Source organism: Euphorbia lathyris, chromosome 9 (assembly GCF_963576675.1).
Source record: "Euphorbia lathyris chromosome 9, ddEupLath1.1, whole genome shotgun sequence".
NCBI lineage: Eukaryota > Viridiplantae > Streptophyta > Magnoliopsida > Malpighiales > Euphorbiaceae > Euphorbia > Euphorbia lathyris.
In genome coordinates, this window is record NC_088918.1 from 28478483 (window position 1) to 28489664 (window position 11182).

General features: G+C 30.0%; 1 pseudogene; it reads right to left on the minus strand.

Moving 5' to 3' along the window:
* Positions 1–8652: 8652 nt before the first annotated feature.
* On the minus strand, positions 8653–10644 carry LOC136206672 (pentatricopeptide repeat-containing protein At2g20710, mitochondrial-like; annotated as a pseudogene).
* Between the last annotated feature and the right edge of the window lie 538 nt (positions 10645–11182).

Below are 11182 nucleotides of genomic sequence, written 5' to 3' on the forward strand. Positions count from 1 at the left end.
TTCCAAATTTTATTTTAATATCACATAATTTTGGGATGTCTGTCTATTAAATACTCTTACAATTAAAATCACCTATTTTAATATACAAATTAAATTAATATATGAAAAAGTACAAACATAAACTTTGTGTTCCATCTGTTTGGTACCTTTGTGATTTAAAAATTTACAAACTTGTACTTTGAAGTTCATTCTATTAATAAACACAGACCAAATTGACTAACGGTGTTAAAAGCAAAAAAAAAAAAAGTTAATTTTATCTTTATATTTATTTATTTTATAAATTAACTCTTCTTATTATCTAATTATTACAAACAAAGTCTAAAATAAAAAATAAAAATCAATTACACCATCTTCTCCATCTCTCTTTAATTTCTTATTTGTTTGTGATAATTAGATAATAAGGGAGGTTAATTTATAAAATAAATAAATATAAGGACAAAATTAACTCTTTCCATTTGACTTTTAACCGTTAGTCAATTTGATCTGTGTTTGCTAACGGAATGAACTTCAAGCTACCAATTTATAAATTTTTAAATCATACGAGTGCCAATCAGAAACAGATGTAACCACAAGGTTTATTTTTATATTCTTTCTTAATATATAATTAAGTTTACTTTGTTTGTAGTATGTGTTATCTTATCTTATATTGAATAAAAGATTAAAGATAAGAAGTATTGATGCTCATCACATATAATAAGACATATACGTGTGAATTAATAGCATCCATAGATATATAGCACGTTAGCTACCTATCAAGCAACGAGCAATGTAAACATGACATGCAATCTTCACTTTTTATGATGAAATTATACACTACTATGCTATCCAATCACCTTGTCCAATAATAATCTTCACTTTTATTTAATTTCTTTCAAAGTAATCCATTTTATAATAAATGAAAGGGTTAATGATTACACTATTTAGCGTATGGAGGACTGTGATATCTCTTGCGAATCGATGACGTTTGGTTTCATATTCTCAAATTTAACTGTTAACCACCTTAAAAATAAAAATTTTAAGAATTTAATGATATTTTAAGTAACTTTATTCTTCAACTTTTTAATTTTGAGATTATTTATGACGTTTAGTGAAGAGAGCGAAAGTTAATGTTTGGAGAGAAAAAACTCTAAAAATGACGATTTTGAAAAATTAAAAATATAGTTTCATAGTAAATATGAATGATCAAATTCACGTAGTCATCAGGATATATATAAACACTACTGTAATTTAATTTTTGAATTTTTTTATTTTAAGATCGTTTATGTCAATCCAAAAATCATCAATTTGCAAATATCAATAAACATAATCCTCGTTTTGACAAAAAAAAAAAAATACCACAATTTTTTATCTATAAAATAGTATAACTACAAGAGTTTTTTTTTTTCTTTTTATATAAACGAAAAGCATAAAAGTAAATCTATCCAAATAAGAATATAACGTTTTACCATCAATTAAAAAAAAAGTACAATTGAACGAGACTAATATTAGTCTCTTCCACTATTTTAAATGTTAATGTGACATTATTTGAGTGGAGGAAACAATCCGATCCACAGTTGAACTTTTTCAATCAAAGAGAAGATGCTCAATTATAGGTACTTGAATATTTTGGGAAAAAAACACATGAAAATTTTGAGTAATAATTTAAATGTATGATTATATGGTACAATTATTAATTTATATATTCCACGAAGGAGAATAAGAAAATTATGCTGAGATATATATAGGAGGTCCTCATTCAATAAATTAAATTAAATCAAACTCTTGTACGAGTTAATCATTCAACAAAATAAATGGAAAAGCACATAAATAACTTCAATTTTTAGGATTTTAAGAATTAAGGGCATGTTCTTCAAAAATAACAATAATTAAGGGTTTGTTTATTTCAATTGTTAGTTGATAATTGCTGTTAACTGCTTTTTGTTATAGTTAGAAGTTTATTATTCTTGTTAGCTGTTTATTATTAGCTGATTAATTATTAGTGTTTGGTAAAATTGGGATGAGATGTTGCTGTTAGTATGTAAAATGTCTATTGACATATTTTAAATTAGTTAATAAATAAATTATAAAAATAAAAATAAAAATTCCAAATATAATTCACGTGGTTTCGCGGATTTGCAAATTGGTATCCATGATTTTTTTTTTTCCAAAAAGAGTATTGAAGTCTCGTTGTTAGCAAAACTAGGGATTTTTAATTTGATACTCTCAGTTTTGACTGTTGATAAACTTTTCAATTTTGTGGTTATTTAGATATTTTTTATTAGGAGAGGTAAAATGTATGTTTAGAGAAGGAAAACTCCTAAAACTGTGAATTTTGGAAAATCGAAAATATAATTCCATGTTAAATGTAGTACTAAAAAAATATAATTTTTTAATTTAAGATTATCAACGGTCAGTGTCAACCTAAAAGTTCTTAGTTTTTCAAATTTATAAGTTGGTGAAACCATGGTGTTATATTTGGAATTTTCCAATAAAAAGATATAATCCAAATTAATAAAAATAATCTAAATAACTAATTAATAATTAAAATAATAATTTTATTAAATGTGATAAAACCTTGTTCTTTTGGTAACAATATTATAGAAATAGAAATAATATTAAAAAGAAATATTATTAAAAAATTATAATGATAATCTTGTCAACATTAAATATATACAAACAACTTTTCACGAAAAGCTACAAAACACTGGTGTTTTCACAAAAAATGTAACCAAACACTATATTTCATACAGTTTGGAATGAAATGTTAAATGCTACTTTGAAATGAAACAACCACCCCTAGGTTTTTCAACATTTATTTTTCTAAATTAAAAATTTTAAACTTATAATTTTAAGGATTAAATTTCTTATTTTTTTTCATCAAAAAAAATTCTTATTTTTAATTTTCACATATATTAAACAATAATTTTATCAACGTCTCTGTTAATTAACCTGTAGCCATTTAAGTCATGTGCGTGTCTACGACCTTGTATGATAACTCCCTTAGACTCTATTCTTTTTACTGAAATTAAGTAAATTGATAAGAGTTATTTCCCTGATTGTCAGCCTTTCAAGGAAAAAATAAGAGTTATTTCAAGTGTATTTGATAAGAGCTATTTTAACATCACTTAAATTAGTTAATTAAGTTAAAAACTACTTATCACTCAAAATATTTAACCTAATCTCTTAAGTTAAATATGATGCACTAATATTTTCATATTCACCACTTATTTTTAGTACTTATCAAATATTTATATCATTTAATACTTTCGGTACTTATAATATTTAACACTTAAAATTTCGTATTTATTTTTTCAGAACTTAATTTTAGTTTTATAAAACAATACCTAAGAATGCTTGTAAAGTGACGCTTAGCCTTTTAGTCATTTGAAGTGTTTTTCTATCCCACATGGGGAACTTATGAGAAGTTGAAAGAGTTCATATTATTTTTAACCTTATGAGTTATCAACTTGTGTTAAGATGAGTTTTGTTAAATATGCTACAAGCGTGCGCTGCCCGCTCCGTTCTGGGTATCGGCCTAAATTTTAATATTTTTCGGATATGTTTTAAACTCTTTTGACTAATTCTTCAATATTTTTGATTCTTTGCAACAACTAAGAATTAGAACGTTAACTTCCTGATTTATCTCCACTTATCAGATATTGTTTCCACTTTTTTCGCCACAACCCTACTTTCTAACGTTCAGTAAAAATTTCAATGTTGTTTTTGCACTTATCTTTTACTTGAATTATCTTTGTAAAATTAATTTTTTCTAAGACAATTTTAGACTTTACCATTCCATTGTTTTCGACCTTGAGTGCACAAGTTTGGAAGTAGCTGTGTGAATCTTGAAAAACGATCGGATATAAGATTGCGCCTCTCAATCTACCGAAATTCGCTTTCAAGGTAGCGGTTCCGACCATGACACATCACTTTTACATTTATAAGTTTTATCTGTTACCACTATTTTTTCATAGCTTAATCAATAAAAAGAGCATACATTGAGGGATTCAATTTATTATAGATTAGCCCTACATTGGAACCTTTCTTAATTTGTTTTTCAATTTGATAAGGTTTAAATTTTAGAATAATTTAGGACACCTAGGTTTAAAGTGATGTGTCATATTGATTGTTGTTCTTTCTTATAAAATTATATAAATTCAGGTAAGCTATATAGGTGTTACTATAAGCATGAAAAATGACATAGGCTAAGCATGTTTATATTATTATAAATTTATTGATAGAGATGTATAACCATTCCCTCTCAAGCTTTTAACTAGATTAATGCATGCATTATTTTTTTTTTATAGGGTAATTAATTTATTAGTCCCTATATTTTGACAAAACACATTGTTTAGTTCCTGTATTTTCCAAAACACATGGTAAGGTCCCTAACCTTTTTCTCAGTGAACTGTTTAGTCTTTCTGTTTGTTTGTTAGATTTTTTACCGTTTATGACTTCGGAAATGATTAAATTACCCTTTACTATTTACCTTCAAACTTCAGAAGAGGAAATCCAATTTAGAAGAAGAAGCTATTTGTATGGAGAACAAGAAAAAGAACAGATCCAATGCTTACGAATTTGAACGATTAAGAAGAAAATTAAGAAGAATAACACTCAAAGTTGATTTCAGATGCATTAAAGTTTAAAGGAAATGAAAATAAAGGAAAATAAGAACGCAAATCCAAATTGACTAACAGAATTTTCATGAGAGTCTAATGGCAGGGACTAAACAGTTCACCGAGAAAAACGTTAGGGACTTTACCGTGTGTTTTTTAAAATACAGAGACTAAACAGTATGTTTTGTTAAAATATATGAACTAATAAATTAATTACCTTTATTATATATAAATATAAATATATTACCAAGGGTTTGGGAACCTTTAAATAAGACTCAATTTTTTCAAAAAAATAAAAATAAGAGTCAATTCTATGATGAAATAGTATACAATTTATATCATGCTTAGGATTATATATATATATATATATATATATATATATATATATATATATATAACCCATGCGTTTTAATGCCAATTAATCAATCATGTAAATAAATTTTGAAAGCTTTTATGAAATTCTAGTCATAAAAAAAAACTCAATTTTTTCATTCAGGTTTGAATTTTTCTTCGGGCTTTTATAACAAAATGAAAGAACGAAGAAAATGAAAGAGAATCGTATTTCTAAACTCATCTTGAATTCCCCAAGGGAGAATTACAACCCGAAGATCTTTATATAGAGTTAAGTTAATGGTTGTTAATAAACAGTTACTAGTAGTTACAAAAGTTGTTAAACAAACTATAGTTAACTAACTTAACTTTTACACAAACAAACTTGCTCAATCATAAACTTAGTTGGCAACGGTTTGATGTTCTGAAGATTTTACAAAAAGTAAATCTCGTATAAAATGACAATCTAATTCAATATGTTTAGTTCTCTCGTGAACAGAAGGATTTTGTGCAATATACATTGTTAATTTGTTGTCATAATATAAGCTTGATGGCAAAATCTATTTGAATCCAATGTTTTCTATAATGTACCTTAACCATTGAATTTCACAAGTAGTGTTTGCTAAAAGCCCAATATTAAGCTTCACTTGAACTTTGTGACCATTTATGTTGTTTTTTTCTTGCTTTTCCAAGAGATTAAGGATTTTGAGTCATTAAAACCTTTTGAGGGTAATGATCATGTTGATGAGTAAAACAAACCTTGTGCAAGAGTTCATTTAATGTATTTGGTATTTGATGATTATGTATATCATGATTGTTGATATTTTGTAGTACGACAATCAAGATATTGACTTAATTGATTTAGTATAAAAGTGATGTCATGTTTTTTTTTTTGTTGTAAGAGCATATGGAGGTTAATAAAAAACTCAATAACACTTATTTAGAGAATGGTAGCATTGTGGAGAGTATCATAACTTTCCTCAACCTTCATACTGTTTTGGTACATACCAACGTCTCAAAGGTTGGCAGCCTTTGAGTTTAATATTTTTACTTTTATTTTTTTTATTAAAAAGTTATATAATATATTACTCCCTCCATTCCATTATATAAGTCATTTTAGGGTATTTCATACAAATTAAGAAATATATTGGTTAATTAAAAAAAATTATGTCTCATGTCACTATTGGCAATAAGCATTGGAATATTAAAAAACACATGTATCAATACAAAAAATAATTCTCTCTCATGTCACTATTGGGCAATAAGCATTAGAATCCTAGAATGACTTATATTTAGGGAAAAAACCAATTTGCTATAATGACCTATATAATGGAATGGAGGGAGTATTAAATTAATTAGCATGTTCTACATTATTAAGTAGTTGTAGTAGAATTCAAAAAAAAAAAAAAAGTAATTGTAGTATAATTTATTGAAGGGTATAGTTTAGTAGAATGAAATTGGTCCCACATTGATAATGTGTCATGAATATTGAGTGGTTAGTAGTATAATCCATTAGAGATGCTCTAAGATAGACAAGTTTTCTATCATTCTTTTATAGCTTTGTTTATTTTCTAAAAAAGTTTAATGCACCATTGATCATTGAGTTTTCATGGTTGTCTCAAAATGGTCACCTAACTTTAATTTATCTCAATAAAATCATTCAACCAATAGAGTCACTCCGACGATTTCAAGATAAAAAAGACATAAAAAAAGTGATGTCTGCCACATCAGCAGTAGTCAACTTTCATCACTGGCCGAAACGACATGTGGTTGCCACCTAATTAATCGAAACGGCGCATGTCACGTGTCAGCGATAAAAGTTAACTAGGACTACGTAGAAGCCTCGTTATATTTCCAGTGTGTTTTAGCTTTTAAAGTCGTCAGAGTGACTTTACTAAGATAAAATTCAAAGTTCAATGATTTTATTAAAACAATTTGAATTTAAATGACCTATAATCATGAAAATAAATGAGCAATTGTGCATTTATCCACCTTTTAAGGCCTATCCTCTTGTCTTTGTTAACATCAATGAACTCTCCTTTGGTGTTGCTGCAGGTTTTGCAACTAGTAATCATGCTTCTGAAACTAAATCTAAAGCATATTTGCTTTAAGTAATCAAAATGCCCTTTATTGGCTTTGTATTTCTAGCTCTGAGAAATACATAAGAAATCCAAGATCTTTTGAATTCATTGTCTAGACTGCTTGACTCTTATCAATTTTTTCTTGATCATTTCTTGCTAGAATTATATCATCTTAACAGACAAGAAAACAAGCTATCAAACTTTATGATGTCTTTATGAAAAGAGATTGGCCAAAAGATGATTGTTAGAAATTTGTTAATAAAACATTCCATTATCTGAGATTATGTTAACCTGCAAACCTGTTTTATGATAGTGTTAGATTGAAAACCAGGAGGCAAAGCTATGTAAACTTGTTTCGGTAATTCACTACGAAGAAAAACATTGTTTACATCTAGTTGGTACAATTTTCAGTTCTTAAGAGTTGCTATTGCCAAAATCATCTCATGGTTGCCGTTTTTACAATAGGAGAAAATGTGTCAATATAATCAATACATCGCACTTGAGTAAAGCCCTTTGCAACTAAACTGAGGGGGTGTTTGGGTGTTCCTTTTCGTGCTCCTGTTTGCCTTTTCAGTTTGAAATGGAGAGTTTTAGGTGTTTGATTAGTGATATTCCTGTTTGCCATTTACACTTGAAAAACAGCCTTTTTACACTTGAAAAACAGCATTTTACAAAAGCAGAGATTCACAGCAAACCGTAACAGCAAACAGCAACATCAAACAGTAGGTAAAACAAACGGACCCTGAGTACAACCTTTTGCAACTAAACATGCCTTATACCTTTCTAAAGATCCATGTATTTTATACTTACCTTAAAAGCCCACATACAACTAACTGTAGTCTCACATACAACTAACTGTAGTCTTTTTATGAGGTAAATTTGTGATAATCCAAGTTAAATTTTGCTCCAAAGCTTTAATTTCAATATTCATTGCTGCGCTCCATTCTTGATGCTTAACTGCTATAACACAAGAAAAATTCTTTTGTTTTTGAGAATTTTTTTTGATAGGAAACATAGTTGAATAATGAATATGGAATATCAACTGTACTACTACACTACTGTATGAAAGAATATATGTTTCCTTATTATGACACTAACAAGGAAACTGCGTTTCAACGAACACAACATCTCTTGAAATAAAGTATACCCTTCTATCTAAATCAAATAACTTGTACCCTTTCGTATTAGTTGAATAGCCCAAAAACACACAAAGGATTATAGAATTGCATTATAGCTTTGGGAGCAGATGACTTTTGTGCAAGAAAATACAACCAAGTAAAACATGAGAAATCATCTACTAACGTCATGAAGTATCATTTACCTGATAAAGAAGATACTGAAATTGACAAGCTGTTTGCTCAAAAGACTTGGATTTGCTTCATTTCATAAGTTAATTGAAGATAGATTACATGAATTGTTGTTATTTATTTCATTACTCGTAATGGAGATGTTGCATATATGGTTTTTAATATCAGTATCATGCCTTCATATTAGCTACTACGAAGTTGAATACTAATTACTAATTTCTTATGCTAGAGCAGTGTCTTTTGGATAGTATAAGGTCCTTGCATGGTGACACTTACAGTCTCATTTCTTAAGCACGGTTGAATCAATTGCAGTTAAAAATGGCATGTTAGAACCCAATGCAAGTCAATTTTCTAACTAAGTGAAAATTTCAGAAAGTGACAGATTCTAAGCAAATCTAAATTAAAACTCTAAATTAGAAAGTGATGTTTACTCACTCAGTCTCCAGCTTGTATCAAGTAGCAGCATAACTTGTCATTTTCATCAGCAGACAATTCTTTTCAGGCTTTCCCCACAGGCAGGCCACCAATTCACTTTTTCTCTGGTTCAATTAACTCTAACAAGGCACCATTATGGACTGACTCATCAGCTTGAATAGCATTTGACAAATTTTTCTCAACATCTAAAGATATAATACTTGTATCCACCAGTAATTTTGTGAACGCTAGTGCTTCCTCCATGTCTCCCAACCTTTCAGGTGCTCCAAACATGCTGGTAAAGATTCGCTGCTTGGTTTCCACAATGGTTCACAAATTACAATAGCTCTTTTCATCATTTCCACTGCCTTTTTTGGTTGATCCTTGTCAAGGTACCCTTGGCCAAACAATACCATGTCCAAGCATCTGGTTTCCCTCCTTTTGATATTGCCCTGTCAATTACTGCTTCTGCCTTCTCCAACAGGCCCTTCTTGGAAAAGGCATGAATCAAGACATTTGGGACACCTATATCATATGTTAGATCTTGGGATTCCCACTCATCAAAAATTTCTTCAGCCGTTTCAATATCGCCTAGCATCAGAAGAGATTTCAGGACACACTTATATCCCTTATTGTAGACCTTGTATTTCTTCTTGTAGAGTGACCAGACTCTTATAAGTTCCTCCTTCCTCCCTATTGTAGCATATTGTATGACAAGATGATTATACACAAGATATCCGTTGGTTAGAACACATGCCTCGGCCTTCTTCAGCATTTCAAAAGCCTTGTCCAAGACACCTGCCTTTCTATAACCTGCTGCAGCAACAGTGTAATTACTCCAGTCTGAAACAATCTTAGGGTCAGATTCCATCACTGTCACTATCTTATCCATTTTCTCAATGTCCATAACTGCAGCATATGCACTTAATTGTATGGAAAGTGTAAATCTGTCACCAACAATGCCATTCTCTTCCATCTCCTGCAACAAGGCCTCAAGTTTCTCCATATTTCCAGTCTTATAATATAGACTAAGCATTAAGTTGTACTCCAGTGCCCTCTTAGGATAACCCAAATCCCAGATCTTTTGTATTAATGCTTCCGCCTTTTCAACACATCCTGCAGTTGCATAGCAGTTGAGGAGCGCAGAGTAAACAATAAGGCCTTTTCGCTTTTGTGAAAGGTTATTGAAATATTTTTCCGCTTGTTCTATCCCTTGGGCTTTTGAAATTAATTCCAATCGGATGGAAGCATCCGAATAACTGAGCTCAAAGTATCTTTTGTCAGTCTTCCACATTGAAACCTGCGGAACAAAATGACATAAGAACTTGCAATTGTATAATCCATAAATTCTTTTGGCCAACAGAATAAGATGCCTTACTATTGTCCGCAGCAGGCGATAAGAAAACATTTGTAATATAGTTAACTATGTTTGTGCATCAAGTATAGACGACGCCCAATTTCACATACAAAAGTTAAATCCGAGAACAAGTGATGAAATGGTAGGGTTAGGTATAGGATGAAATGGAGTACCTCTAGAGCATGACGGTATCGCTTATAAATCCGCAATTGGTTTATGATGTCTTTTAGGCCTTGGTCATCTATAGATCGTCCTTCTTCGACCCAATGATCAAGAATCGGTACAATCGAGATTTTGTAATCTCCAACTGGAGAAATCCGACGGAACAATTCGGTTGTTGAGTCTTCCCATGATTTCATAGAGCTGCGGAGTGGCTTAGCCTGTGTGGAGTAGAAATTTGAATGGAAGCCATTTGGAGAAACAAAAGCACTAATTTCATTCAGCAAACTGATTAATCGACCAAAGTTCATCTCTTGAAAACATGCCAAAATGAAGATCTTCAGTCGGTAGAACCAAAATGAAGATCTTTATTGGGTTCGGCCCGGGTTGGAATCGTTTAGCCCACTTAAATTTCTTTAGTTCGAAATTGCTTTTTTGAGGTGTTCGGTTCAAAGGCATATTTGGTTGAATTTAGACCTGTCATAGGTCGGATTCGGGCCGGGTCCAACGGAGCTTTTATCTAAAAAATGTTCATTCTAAAGTCTAATCCAGTCCATTGTTAATTTAGGTGGGTTCGAGTTTAAAAATCAAATTTCAAGCCTGATTCATGTAAGCTCAACCAATAGCGGAGTCAGAAATTTAGATTTAGGGGATTAAATTTAACCATGCAGTTGAAGGTAAATTTTCAAAGTCCACTTAAATTTTCGAGGTAAATTTTAACCCTAGATTGGCTCCGCCCCTGAGCTCAACTAAATATATATGTATAATTTTACTAATAAAAAATAATTTTTTTTACTTAAAAGTAAATATTAATATATAAATATATAAATTTATTAATTAATATTAATAAACGGATCGGGTTGGACTGGTCCGTGCTGGTTTTATAAATCTCAAATCCATCCAAAATATAGACAGGATCTAGGTCGGGCTGGACCTAAG